Genomic DNA, 12,829 nt, shown 5'->3' on the forward strand with positions numbered 1-12,829 from the left:
ATTAATTATCTTTACAGATAGGACTATAAAGAGCACTGTTTTAACCTCCTAGCTTGGTCCTACATCCTTTTGAAAAGGGCTTTTGCTTCCTGTTTTAGCAGCACAATGCCACCTGTATGGCGTTAAAATGGGGTCAGACCTCTTGTGAGAGAGTCTTGTCAGTGATTTCCTTTATTGTGAGGATTTGGTTGTACTGGAGCTGTGGCGTGACACGGAACATGCCACAGGGAAGAAAAGCAGCAGCCTCATTTTGTTTGGACTCCCTTTGTCTGAAATCTTTCAGTGATCAATGATTGGCGTATCTCTTGCCATTTCCCTCCTTTGTCTGCGTTTGTCGAGCTCTGGAGCGAATTATGAAATTGTCCATTACGTCCGGCTACTGTGTGTGTGTGTGTGTGTAGCCTACATGTACTCACATAAAAGAGGGGGTTGTTTACAAAGGAAGCATTGAATTAGAGCAAGAATGTAAACTTTTATCATGTAGTTGTATAGCGGCTGCTGCACATCCTTTTTGTATTACTCACATTTAGAAAAATGGCCCCATTACAGAAGTAAGTACTTTCACTTCATTCAGCAGCAGAATGCCGTGGATTGAGATGGAGGCTTGCTGGGGCTGGAATTTGAAAGTCCGGGGCCACATTTTAAAGTGCTTGTCTGAGTGTAAAGTGTGCTCGGTGTGTGTGTGTGCTCAGTCACAGGGAATCATCAGTCTTCCTGTATTTGACAATCCAGGATTTCGTTGCACGGGTTGGCCAGGCCGGCGTCAGCTTTCTGTACTTAATAGTACATTTCCCTCTGCTCTCACCACATCAGGGACCAGAGGCCTGGCCCTCATTTATCAAGGTGCGTGCGCACAAAAAATACTTTTAAACATTGCGTGCGCCAGTTTTCCCGCTAAGGTTAGTATTTATCCATTTTGAACTTGACTAGAAAGTGTGTATCTCCATCAAATCTCAAACAATGCGTGCACACAACTTCTAGTAGGTTGATCAACTGTATTGCAAGCAAATAGGCTTATTTTTACTTTGAGGGAAATGGCAGGTGTTTGATGCACAGGAATGATAATAATGGTAAGTTAATAAAAACATAAACTTAGGCCTAATGATAAAATGGATGCATTTGCCGTTGGTAAGGAAATCGCATAGCAGCATGTCGTTTAATATGTATATTTTACTTTTATTATATAGGCTTAAATCATAATCATATTGAAAGAAATATCAATTTCTGACATAACTGCTTTAAATTATTACCGCTACACAACAAATTGTAGGCTACCATTTATCAATCGCTCATTCAATAGCCAAGCATGCTCTAAAGTAAATAGACCGGTAGGTAGCAAATTTGACAGTATGGGTAAGCTACAGTAGCCTATTGCTGTGCGTATTAGGAGCGCGACATCATATCCTACTTAATTTCAGAGCCTATACCAAGGCAAGAGATGGAAGCACAATAATGATAAACAAAATATTGGACAACAATTAGTATTTTGCACTGAAGTGTGGGCTGTAGCATTTACTTTTAAGTTGTTCGAAAGGACAACCAATCTTGCAGAATGCGCGGCCAGTGTTTGGCACTCGCTAGGCGGCATGCATTTTTTGTTTGGAAAATCCACTGCAAAATTCTGCCCACACCTCTACAGAAATGTGTGATCAAATTTGCCATTGCACTTTCGTTTAGGAACTATCTTGGCCCAGTTCCAACATCTCCAAATCATACAGCAAATGAGGGTGTTTTTGTTACCAATAAAAGGTGAATGGAGGGTGTTTTCCAGGCGGGGTTGTCGCGCTCGTTCACGACCGCACAAATATAATAAGGCTCTGATTTTATCAATGAAACATGCGTATATGTTGCGTGCGCACTCAAATCCTAGAATCTCCACATACGCCAGAATTTAGTAAGACGTTTATGCACGGTTGATAAATGAGGCCCCTGTTAAGGTCTAGCTACATCAACACCACCAGCTGACAAGGGATGGAGGGATCGAGGAGAGTGGATAGGCAGTCTCACTCCACAGGGATGTTTCACAGCTATACTGGAGAACATTCAAAATGTCAATCAAATCAAAAAAAAAAAAAATTGGCCACATGCGCCGAATACAACAGGTGCAGACATTACAGTGAAATGCTTACTTACAGCCCTTAACCAACAGTGCATTTATTTTTAATAAAAAAGTAGAATAAAACAAAGTGTTGAGGGGAAAAAAAGAGCAGAAGTAAAATAAAATAACAGTAGGGAGGCTATATATACAGGGGGGTACCGGTGCAGAGTCAATGTGCGGGGGCACCGGCTAGTTGAGGTAGTTGAAGTAATATGTACATGTGGGTAGAGTTAGTGACTATGCATAAATAATGAACAGAGTAGCAGCAGCGTAAAAAGATGGGGTGAGGGGGGGCAGTGCAAATAGTCCAGGTAGCCATGATTAGCTGTTCAGGAGTCTTATGGCTTGGGGGTAGAAGCTGTTGAAGTCTTTTGGACCTAGACTTGGCACTCCGGTACCGCTTGCCGTGCGGTAGCAGAGAGAACTGTCTATGACTAGGGTGGCTGGAGTCTTTGACAATTTTGAGGGCCTTCCTCTGACACCGCCTGGTATAGAGGTCCTGGATGGCAGGAAGCTTGGCCCCAGTGATGTACTGGGCCGTACACACTACCCTCTGTAGTGCCTTACGGTCGGAGGCCAAGCAGTTGCCATACCAGGCGGTGATGCAACCAGTCAGGATGCTCTCGAAGGAATTGCTGTCTCCTCTCTCTCACCACCACTATCTCTCACCCATCTCCATTACTGTGTAGGCTGGCTGTGTGTGTGTGTCAGCAAAAAAAGAAATGTCCCTTTTTCAGGACCCTGTCTTTCAAAGATAATTTGTAAAAATAACTTCACAGATCTTCATTGTAAAGGGTTTAAACACTGTTTCCCATGCTTGTTCAATGAACCATAAACAATTAATGAACATGCACCTGTGGAACGGTCGTTAAGAAACTAACAGCTTACAGACAGTAGGCAATTAAGGTCACAGTTATGAAAACTTAGGACACTAAAGAGGCCTTTCAACTGACTCTGAAAAACACCAAAAGAAAGATGCCCAGGGTCCCTGCTCATCTGTGTGAACGTGCCTTAAGCATGCTGCAAGGAAGCATGAGGACTGCAGATGTGCCCAGGGAAATAAATTGCAATGTCCGTACTGTGAGACGCCTAAGACAGCGCTACAGGGAGACGGGATGGACAGCTGATCGTCCTCGCAGTGGCAGACCACGTGTAACAACACCTGCACAGGATCGTTACATCCGAACATCACACCTGCGGGACAGGTACAGGATGGCAACAACAACTGCCCGAGTTAAACACAAAATCCCTCCATCAATGCTCAGACTGTCAGCAATAGGCTGAGAGATGCTGGACTGAGGGCTTGTAGGCCTGTTGTAAGGCAGGTCCTCACCAGACATCACCGGCAACAACGACGCCTATGGCCACAAACCCACCGTCGCTGGACCAGACAGGACTGGCAAAAAGTGCTCTTCACTGACGAGTCGCAGTTTTGTCTCACCAGGGTTGGTGGTCGGATTCGCATTTATCGTCGAAGGAATGAGCATTACACGAGGCCTGTACTCTGGAGCGGGAACGATTTGGAGGTGGAGGGTCCGTCATGGTCTTGGGCGGTGTGTCACAGCATCATCGGACTGATCTTTTTGTCATTGCAGGCAATCTCAACGCTGTGCGTTACAGGGAAGACATCCTCCTCCCTCATGTGGTACCCTTCCTGCAGGCTCATCCTGACATGACCCTCCAGCATGACAATGTCACCAGCCATACTGCTCGTTCTGTGCGTGATTTCCTGCAAGACAGGAATGTCAGTGTTCTGCCATGGTCAGCGAAGAGCCCGGATCTCAATCCCATTGAGCACGTCTGGGACCTGTTGGATCGGAGGGTGAGGGCTAGGGCCATTCCCCCCAGTAATGTCAGGGAACTTGCAGGTGCCTTGGTGGAAGAGTGGGGTAACCTCTCACAGCAAGAACTGGCAAATCTGGTGCAGTCCATGAGGAGGAGATATGCACTGCAGTACTTAATGCAGCTGGTGGCCACACCAGATACTGACTGTTCTTTGATTTTGACCCCCCCTTTTGTTCAGGGACACATTATTCAATTTCTGTTAGTCACATGTCTGTGGAACTTGTTCAGTTTATGTCTCAGTTGTTGAATCTTATATACACTGCTCAAAAAAATTAAGGGAACACTTAAACAACACATCCTAGATCTGAATGAATGAAATAATCTTATTAAATACTTTTTTCTTTACATCGTTGAATGTGCTGACAACAAAATCACACACAAATGATCAATGGAAATCAAATGTATCAACCCATGGAGGTCTGGATTTGGAGTCACCCTCAAAATTAAAGTGAAAAACCACACTACAGGCTGATCCAACTTTGATGTAATGTCCTTAAAACAAGTCAAAATGAGGCTCAGTAGTGTGTGTGGCCTCCACGTGCCTGTATGACCTCCCTACAACGCCTGGGCATGCTCCTGATGAGGTGGCGGATGGTCTCCTGAGGGATCTCCTCCCAGACCTGGACTAAAGCATCCGCCAACTCCTGGACAGTCTGGTGCAAAGTGGCGTTGGTGGATGGAGCGAGACATGATGTCCCAGATGTGCTCAATTGGATTCAGGTCTGGGGAACGGGCGGGCCAGTCCATAGCATCAACGCCTTCCTCTTGCAGGAACTGCTGACACACTCCAGCCACATGAGGTCTAGCATTGTCTTGCATTAGGAGGAACCCAGGGCCAACCGCACCAGCATATGGTCTCACGAGGGGTCTGAGGATCTCATCTCGGTACCTAATGGCAGTCAGGCTACCTCTGGGGGGCCGCACAGCCCTCCATGTGCTCGCCAAAGAAATGCCACCCCACACCATGACTGACCCACCGCCAAACCGGTCATGCTGGAGGATGTTGCAGGCAGCAGAACGTTCTCCACGGCGTCTCCAGACTCTGTCACGTCTGTCACATGTGCTCAGTGTGAACCTGCTTTCATCTGTGAAGAGCACAGTGCGCCAGTGGCGAAATTGCCAAACGTCCTGCACGGTGTTGGGCTGTAAGCACAACCCCCACCTGTGGACGTCGGGCTCTCATACCACCCTCAAGGAGTCTGTTTCTGACCGTTTGAGCAGACACATGCACATTTGTGGCCTGCTGGAGGTCATTTTGCAGGGCTCTGGCAGTGCTCCTCCTGCTCCTCCTTGCACAAAGGCGGAGGTAGCAGTCCTGCTGCTGGGTTGTTGCCCTCCTACGGCCTCCTCCACGTCTCCTGATGTACTGGCCTGTCTCCTGGTAGCGCCTCCATGCTCTGGACACTACGCTGACAGACACAGCAAACCTTCTTGCCACAGCTCGCATTGATGTGCCATCCTGGATGAGCTGCACTACCTGAGCCACTTGTGTGGGTTGTAGACTCCGTCTCATGCTACCAATAGAGTGAAAGCACCGCCAGCATTCAAAAGTGACCAGAACATCAGCCAGGAAGCTAATTGCCTATAATTTCCACCTGTTGTCTATTCCATTTCCACAACAGCATGTGAAATTTATTGTCAATCAGTGTTGCTTCCTAAGTGGACAGTTTGATTTCACAGAAGTGTGATTGACTTGGAGTTACATTGTGTTGTTTAAGTGTTCCCTTAATTTTTTTGAGCAGTGTATATTGACACATGTTAAGTTTGCTGAAAATAAACGCAGTTGACAGTGAGAGGACGTTTCTTTTTTTTGCTGTGTGTGCACACCGGACCAGTCAAAAATTTGGACACCCCTACTCATTCCAGGGTTTTTCTTTATTTTTACTATTTTCTACAATGTAGAATAATAGTGAAGACATCAAAACTATGAAATAACACATGGAATCGTGTAGTAACCAAAAAAGTGTTAAACAAATCAAAATATATTTTATATTTGAGATTCTTCAAAGTAGCCACCCTTTGCCTTGATGACAGCTTTGCACACTCTTGGCATTCTCTCAACCAGCTTCATGAGGTAGTCACCTGGAATGCATTTAAATTCAAATCAAATGTTATTTGCCACATATGCCAAATACAACAAGCCCTTAACCAACAATGCAGTTTTAAGAATAACAAGTGTTAAATAAAAAATTATTGAAGAGCAGCAGTAAAATAAAATAACAGTAGGGAGGTTATATACAAGGGGTACCGGTACAGAGTCAATGTGCGGGGGCACCGGTTAGTTGAGGTAATATGTACATGTGGGTAGAGTTAAAGTGACTATGCATAGATAATAAATAGTAGCAGCAGCGTAAAAGAGGGGGTGGGGTGGGGGGGACAATGCAAATAGTCCGGGTAGCCATGATTAGCTGTTCAGGAGTCTTATGGCTTGGGAGTAGAAGCTGTTAAGAAGCCTTTTGGACCTGGACTAGGCGCTCCGGTACCGCTTGCCATGCGGTAGCAGAGAGAACACTCTGACTAGGATGGTTGGAGTCTTTTGACAATTTTGAGGGCCTTCCTCTGACACCGCCTGCTATAGAGGTCCTGGATGGCAGGAAGCTTGGCCCCAGTGATGTACTGGGCCGTACGCACTACCCTCTATAGTGCCTTGCGGTCGGAGGCCGAGCAGTTGCCATACCAGGCAGTGATGCAACCAGTCAGGATGCTCTTGCTGGTGCAGCTGTATAACCTTTTGAGGACCCATACCAAATTTTTTCAGTCTCCTGCGGGGGTATAGGCTTTGTCGTGCCCTCTTCACGACTGTCTTGGTGTGTTTGGACCATGATAGTTTGTTGGTGATGTGTACACAAATGAACCTGAAGCTCTCAACCTGTTCTACTACAGCCCCGTCGACGAGAATGGGGGCGTGCTCAGTCCTAACAGGTGTGCCTTGTTAAAAGTTAATTTGTGGAATTTCTTTCCTCCTTAATGCGTTTGAGCCAATCAGTCGTGTTGTAACAAGGTAGGGGTGGTATACAGAAGATAGCCCTATTTGGTAAAAGACCAAGTCCATATTATGGCAAGAACAGCTCAAATAAGCAAATAGAAATGACAGTCCATTTCTTTAAGACATGAAGGTCAGTCAATCTGGAAAATTTCAAGAACTTTTTGAAAGTTTCTTCAACTGCAGTCGCAAAAACCATCAAGCGCTTAGGGGTGGGCTGTATGAGAAAATTCATATCACGATATTTTTCACTGTCCGGACGATAACGATATATCACGATATACTGTAAAAAAAATAAAAAAAATATGAGCCCTTCAAAGTTAATAAATGGCTAAATATTGCTTTTAACCTTTTAGAAACAAAAAGGGGGCATTGCACATTTTTTTTAATTATTATTAGTTTTACTTCTGTTTGTTTCATGTTTGCACAGGTTTACCACAAAGGTATATGAGTTAAATAAATATGCAGTAACATTTTATTAAAATATTTAAAGTACTCAGGATGTAAACTTTTTCCTGCCAAATATAAGAAGTGGTCTTTTTTCAGCATAAGACCGGTCATTATGAATTCAAGTTGTAAACCTTTTCAAATTAACTTCAAGCATTAACCAGACAGTCTGTATGTTTCTCAGTTCATGTGACAATTCACTGCCTCCCTCTTCACAAGTTCCGTGCCAGGAACACCAGCCTATTGACAGTTTCTGGCTTTAAAGTTGCCCTGTGGCATGTGACCACATTGCCCCCGGTGCTAAATGCTCTCCCAGAGGGTGAACTTGTGGCAGGGATGCATAAGTATTTATTTGTCAGACAACTAAATTGTGGGAAGTTGGATGCGTGAACTCGCCACCACGCCAAAGGATCAGCCTCACTGTCTGCTGCCATCCTCAGAGTGTAGCTGTCCAGCTCTTGCTCGATGACCTGTCTCTGGGTTCTTAAGGCAGGTGCACTACTGGTTTTCTTAAAGAAGCTCCCAAGGCTCTTCTTGGACTTCTTTGCTGATTGTGGAGCAGTGGCAGCTTCTTTCTCTCTCTCACTCTGGTCCTATTCAAAAGAGAAGTCTCCCACGGCTGTGTTCCCTACCAGGAGGGCTTCTGTCTCGGAGGCAGCTCTCACCTTCACCTCCATCAGCTTCTCAGTGGTCATGTAGGTGGTCTTGAACCTTGGGTCCAGAAAGGTAGCCATGGTGAGCAGCTCATCTGTTTCAGGGTCGGTGTATTTGTCATTCAGGTAATTGAGGGCCCTCATCTTAATCTCTCCGGTCAGTTTGGCTTCGCCCTCATTTGATTTCAGAACCTCCGTCTTGAACAAATGGAGGACCGGCTTCAGATAGGACAAACTCACATATGTCTCTCCTGACAGGGCATCTGTGAAATCCTGGATGGGCTTAAGTGCTGCCATGATAGATTCAAAGATCTCAATGTCTTGCCAGGAGGGTGCAAGGTGCTGTGTTTTTTGTCTGCTGCCAGGACTTGTGTGATGGACTTGTGTGGTGGCCTTTTCCTGCTCCAGGACTCCCTTGTTGGGGATTCCGTGATGAGCTTGTGGAGAGGGGCAGGCTCAGTTTATCCTGTGCACTTGTCAGGGCCTTCTGCTTCCTCCAACTATAGGAAAATGTGCTGACCACTTTCTTGCACACTCCTGTGGCCCGGGAAACCCGAGGTTCGTTTTGGACACAGAAATAACATAGCATCTGCTGTAATTACAACAATTTACAGCATGGACACTGGACATGATTACAAATGTAATCCATCTATAGATTTACAAACAACTGTTGTGATTAAGAGAGCTATGTTGCTTTAGAAAACGGGATCATTTGAGTAGGCTATTTATTATTGAAAGGGAGAGGATAGATTCATATATTGAAACCATTGGCTAATGTATCAATTATAAATAAAAGCAATGTAATGTTTGGATATTGCACACATTTACAAATTACAAATATTCTAGATTTGCATAGCTGTATATATCCGGCTTAATGTATAAGAAGGATCAGGCAGTGTAGTCAGCTCTAACTTTAAACAGAGGAGATGAGGAATACAATAGTTATTCTGCATTTTATATTGTTGTTTTTAAGTGATGTTATTTTTCTACCTAGCTCTATGTTTTGGACGTTGAAACTTACCAATAGCAATGTGTAGCCTGTGTCTGAAACACCCTAGACTTGTCCATTTTGTTCCGCTCCAATGCTTTGTCGGTAGTCATACATACTTGACGCGACTCTTTCAAGCCCCAGGATGAAAGTGCCTCCCTCAGCCCAGCTGCAATTATTTCTCTGTTGTGGTCGTCTGGGAAATAAGAGGTCTGAAGGCATTTGCAGCGCAGCTTCCAGTTGTCGTCAATGTAATGAATCGTGAGGATAATGTATAGCTCTGTGGTCCCGCTTGACCATAAGTTATAGGGGCGGCAGGTAGCTTAGTGGTTAAGAGCGTTGTACCAGTAACCGAAAGGTCGCTGGTTCTAATCCCCGAGCCGACTAGGTGAAAAATCTGTCTATGTGCCCTTGAGCAAGGCACTTAACCCTAATTGCTCCTGTAAGTCGCTCTGGATAAGAGCGTCTGCTAAATTACCAATTTAATTTATTTAATTTATAAGTTGACAGTGGTGGTAGAGAATGCAGTGTTACGGATTTCGTTGACAACTCTGTCCCGACATTCTGTGTAGAGTTCTGGCAGACATGTTTTGCTGAAGTATTTACGGCTCGGGATCTCGTATCTAGAGTTCGAATCAACTTTCTGAAACCGTCTATCTCCACAGTTTGAATTGATTCCATGTCTTTCTCTATGTGATACGTAATTGCACTCGTTATCTCATTCCACTTCTTGCTCTTCTTGTCAGTTCCAAACGACAGAGGAGGCCCCCTTTTATTTAATTTTTTTACCAATTGTTTGTCGTCCTGCAAATCAACCTCAATAGCGTTATTTTCCTTGTCTTCAGTCATCCTCAATGCTTGATTTTTCAGACACTTTTGCCAACGAAAGGAGTTTACTTCACTAAATGTTCGCATACTCTGCAGTTGTGCATGCTTGTTTGTTGACTTTGATTGGCAGGTAGATCGCGCGTAACGTCCATGCTTCTAGTTTTTTTCTTTGCTAAAAAAGGTTATGTTTCTAGTAAAATAAACAATTTGAACTAGCTCACTAGGCTGTATCACTCTACAGAAATTTTGAACGAAACAAAAACGCCCTATTTCATACATTCATTTATCATGATATGCACGAGATGGCAAAATCCATATCATGGCACAACGTCATACCGGTATTTACGTTCATACCGGTATACCGCCCACCCCTACAAGCGCTATGATGAAACTGGCTCTCATGAGGACCGCCACAGGAAAGGAAGACCCAGAGTTACCTCTGCTCCGGAGGATAAGTTACCAGCCTCAGAAATTGCAGCCCAAATAAATGCTTCACAGAGTTCAAGTAACAGACACATCAACTGTTCAGAGGAGTCTGCGTGAATCAGGCCTTCATGGTCGAATTGCTGCAAAGAAACCACTACTAAAGGACACCAATAATAAGAAGAGACTAGCTTGGGCCAAGAAACACGAGCAATGGACATTAGACCGGTGGAAATGTGTACAATTTGAGATTTTTGGTTCCAACCGCCGTGTCTTTGTGAGACGCAGAGTAGGTGAGCGGATGATCTCTGCATGTGTGGTTCCCACCATGAAGCATGGAGTAGGTGTGGGGGTGCTTTGCTGGTGACACTGTCAGTGATTTATTTAGAATTCAAGGCACACTTAACCAGCATGGCTACCACCGCATTCTGCAGCGATACGCCATCCCATCTGGTTTGGGCGTAGTCCCACTATCATTCGTTTTTCAACAGGACAATGACCCAATACACCTCCAGGCTGTGTAAGGGCTATTTTACCAAGAAGGAGAGTGATGGAGTGCCGCATCAGATGACCTGGCCTCCACAATCCCCCGACCTCAACCCAATTGAGATGGTTTGGGATGAGTCGGATGGCAGAGTGAAGGAAAAGCAACCAACAAGTGGTCAGCATATGCGAGAACTCCCTCAAGACTGTTGGAAAAGCATTCCAGGTGAAGCTGGTTGAGAGAATGCCAAGAGTGTGCAAAGCTGTCATCAAGGCAAAGGGTGGCTATTTGAAGAATCTCAAATATAAAATATATTTTGATTTGTTTAACACTTTTTTGTTACTACATGATTCCATATGTGTTATTCCATAGTTTTGATGTCTTCACTATTATTCTACAATGTAGAAAATAGTAAAAATAAAGAAAAACCTATAATGTGTAGGTGTCCAAACAGTTGTCTGTCTTACTCTTGTAACAGTTTATTTTCACAATGTGCAGTTGATGGATAACTTTTTCTCCTGAATGTTTTATTTTGTCTGTTGTTAAGCCTACTTGGTGTCAAGCATTGATAGTCCCACTCCACTGTGTCTGTTTTTCCTTTTGTATAGAGAGAGGAATTGGGCCTCACAGGCTCCTGTCCTATAGGGAGATCTCGATTTTGCCAACACACACCACTGATGCCATAATTAGGGCTTTGATCAACAGTAGTGTGAACACAGAGGGGAAAAAGACAGTCATATTCCTCATCTAATTACTGTGAGGAGGCAGTTTAGCGTAGCTGCCTGTAATGTGTGATTTTTACCTCTTGTTAGGGGCTATAAAAGGAAGCTAGGTTAATCTTTCTGGCAATCTTCTTTCCACTCAGGGAGGAGTACCTGCCTTAAGTTCCGTACTACTCCCATGAAGCTGGCAGGAACCATCATACCACTGTGGTATGTAGGCGCTAATACATGAAGGTACTGCTGATTGACTATCTATTGCTACTGTCTGTTGCTCTTCTCTTCTTCTCTGAACTAATGACCTTTGATTGCTAGCGACAGCTGGTTTTGAAAGAACAACAAACCTGTCCTTTTAGCTTCTATATTTCCCCCGAATGGACTGTTTTTTTTTTTTTTACAGCTCTCTCTCGAACTCACACACACACGCTCTGTATCACCATATCACCACCCACATACTGCAGCACAATGAACTAATAGCTTAAATGCATAATTTGAGTTCTGGGGTTAATCAAACGTAGTTTTAAATTGTGTGAAGGGCTGAACCATTCAACAGCCTGGGCCAGGCTTTTAGGGCAAAGGGCCGTGGCCTCACTGCTTCCTAAGAGAATCACACGCACCCAGAACAGCACTCTTTTTTTTCTTCTTTTTTTTAGCAGCAGCAGTCCACTCATCTCTCTACTTGTAAGATGAGGCACACACAGTTAGATTGATGGATTAGCAAATTAATTGCAGACCCCTCTCTATAAACCCCCGCAAACTAATTTGTCATTCAGTCTCATTCCCTGCATCTGTAATACGCACGCTTTGATGTTTTTACTAACATCTTCTAACTCGTACCTCCACCTACACATGGTATAAGTTGTTTTTTATGTGGAGTGTATTTGACTGTGCCCTTTCCCTGGCACCAATGTTTTTTCCTTTTCCCATTATTCAGTGCTCCAGCTGAATGAAAATACTAGCTAGGCCTTATCAGTGGCACTCCATATGGATGTCTAGTCTGTTGCTAAGGCCAGCAGGCTGTTGTAAGCCACCCTGCACCCTTCCTGACTCCTCACAAAATCACCTGTATCACTGCCTGCTGCCTGCCTCTCCCATGTGACAGAGAGGGAGCAAAACAGGGTATAACAGCTCAGCCATCCACACCCTGCCCTGAGGATTACTTTACCCAGTACCACCCGTCTCTCCCCCCCCCCCCCACCTCTTCCGCTCTCACCTCCATACTCTCTCCCTCAGTGCAGTGTGTGGGGGGCCGATGGGTCTGCTCTTTAGAGACCCCAATTAGCCCTGACTAGCAGATCTCCTGAAGGTGGAGAGGGAGTGCAGCCATGTCATGGCAGCTGGAATAGTGATGGGATGGTTAG

The 12,829-nt window shown here is 44.7% G+C and overlaps 1 protein-coding gene across 1 annotated transcript in view; it reads left to right on the forward strand.

Moving 5' to 3' along the window:
• The window catches only part of LOC311136226 (protein FAM222B-like), an 84,424-nt gene that overhangs the window by 17,732 nt on the left and 53,863 nt on the right, over positions 1-12,829 (forward strand). Inside the window, exon 2 of the mRNA XM_084170347.1 lies at positions 11,615-11,705. The gene's annotated coding sequence lies outside the window, so the exon portion shown is untranslated. The remainder of the gene's footprint in view (positions 1-11,614; positions 11,706-12,829) is intronic.

Source organism: Coregonus lavaretus, assembly GCF_964263955.1.
Source record: "Coregonus lavaretus genome assembly, chromosome: 10".
Lineage (NCBI taxonomy): Eukaryota > Metazoa > Chordata > Actinopteri > Salmoniformes > Salmonidae > Coregonus > Coregonus lavaretus.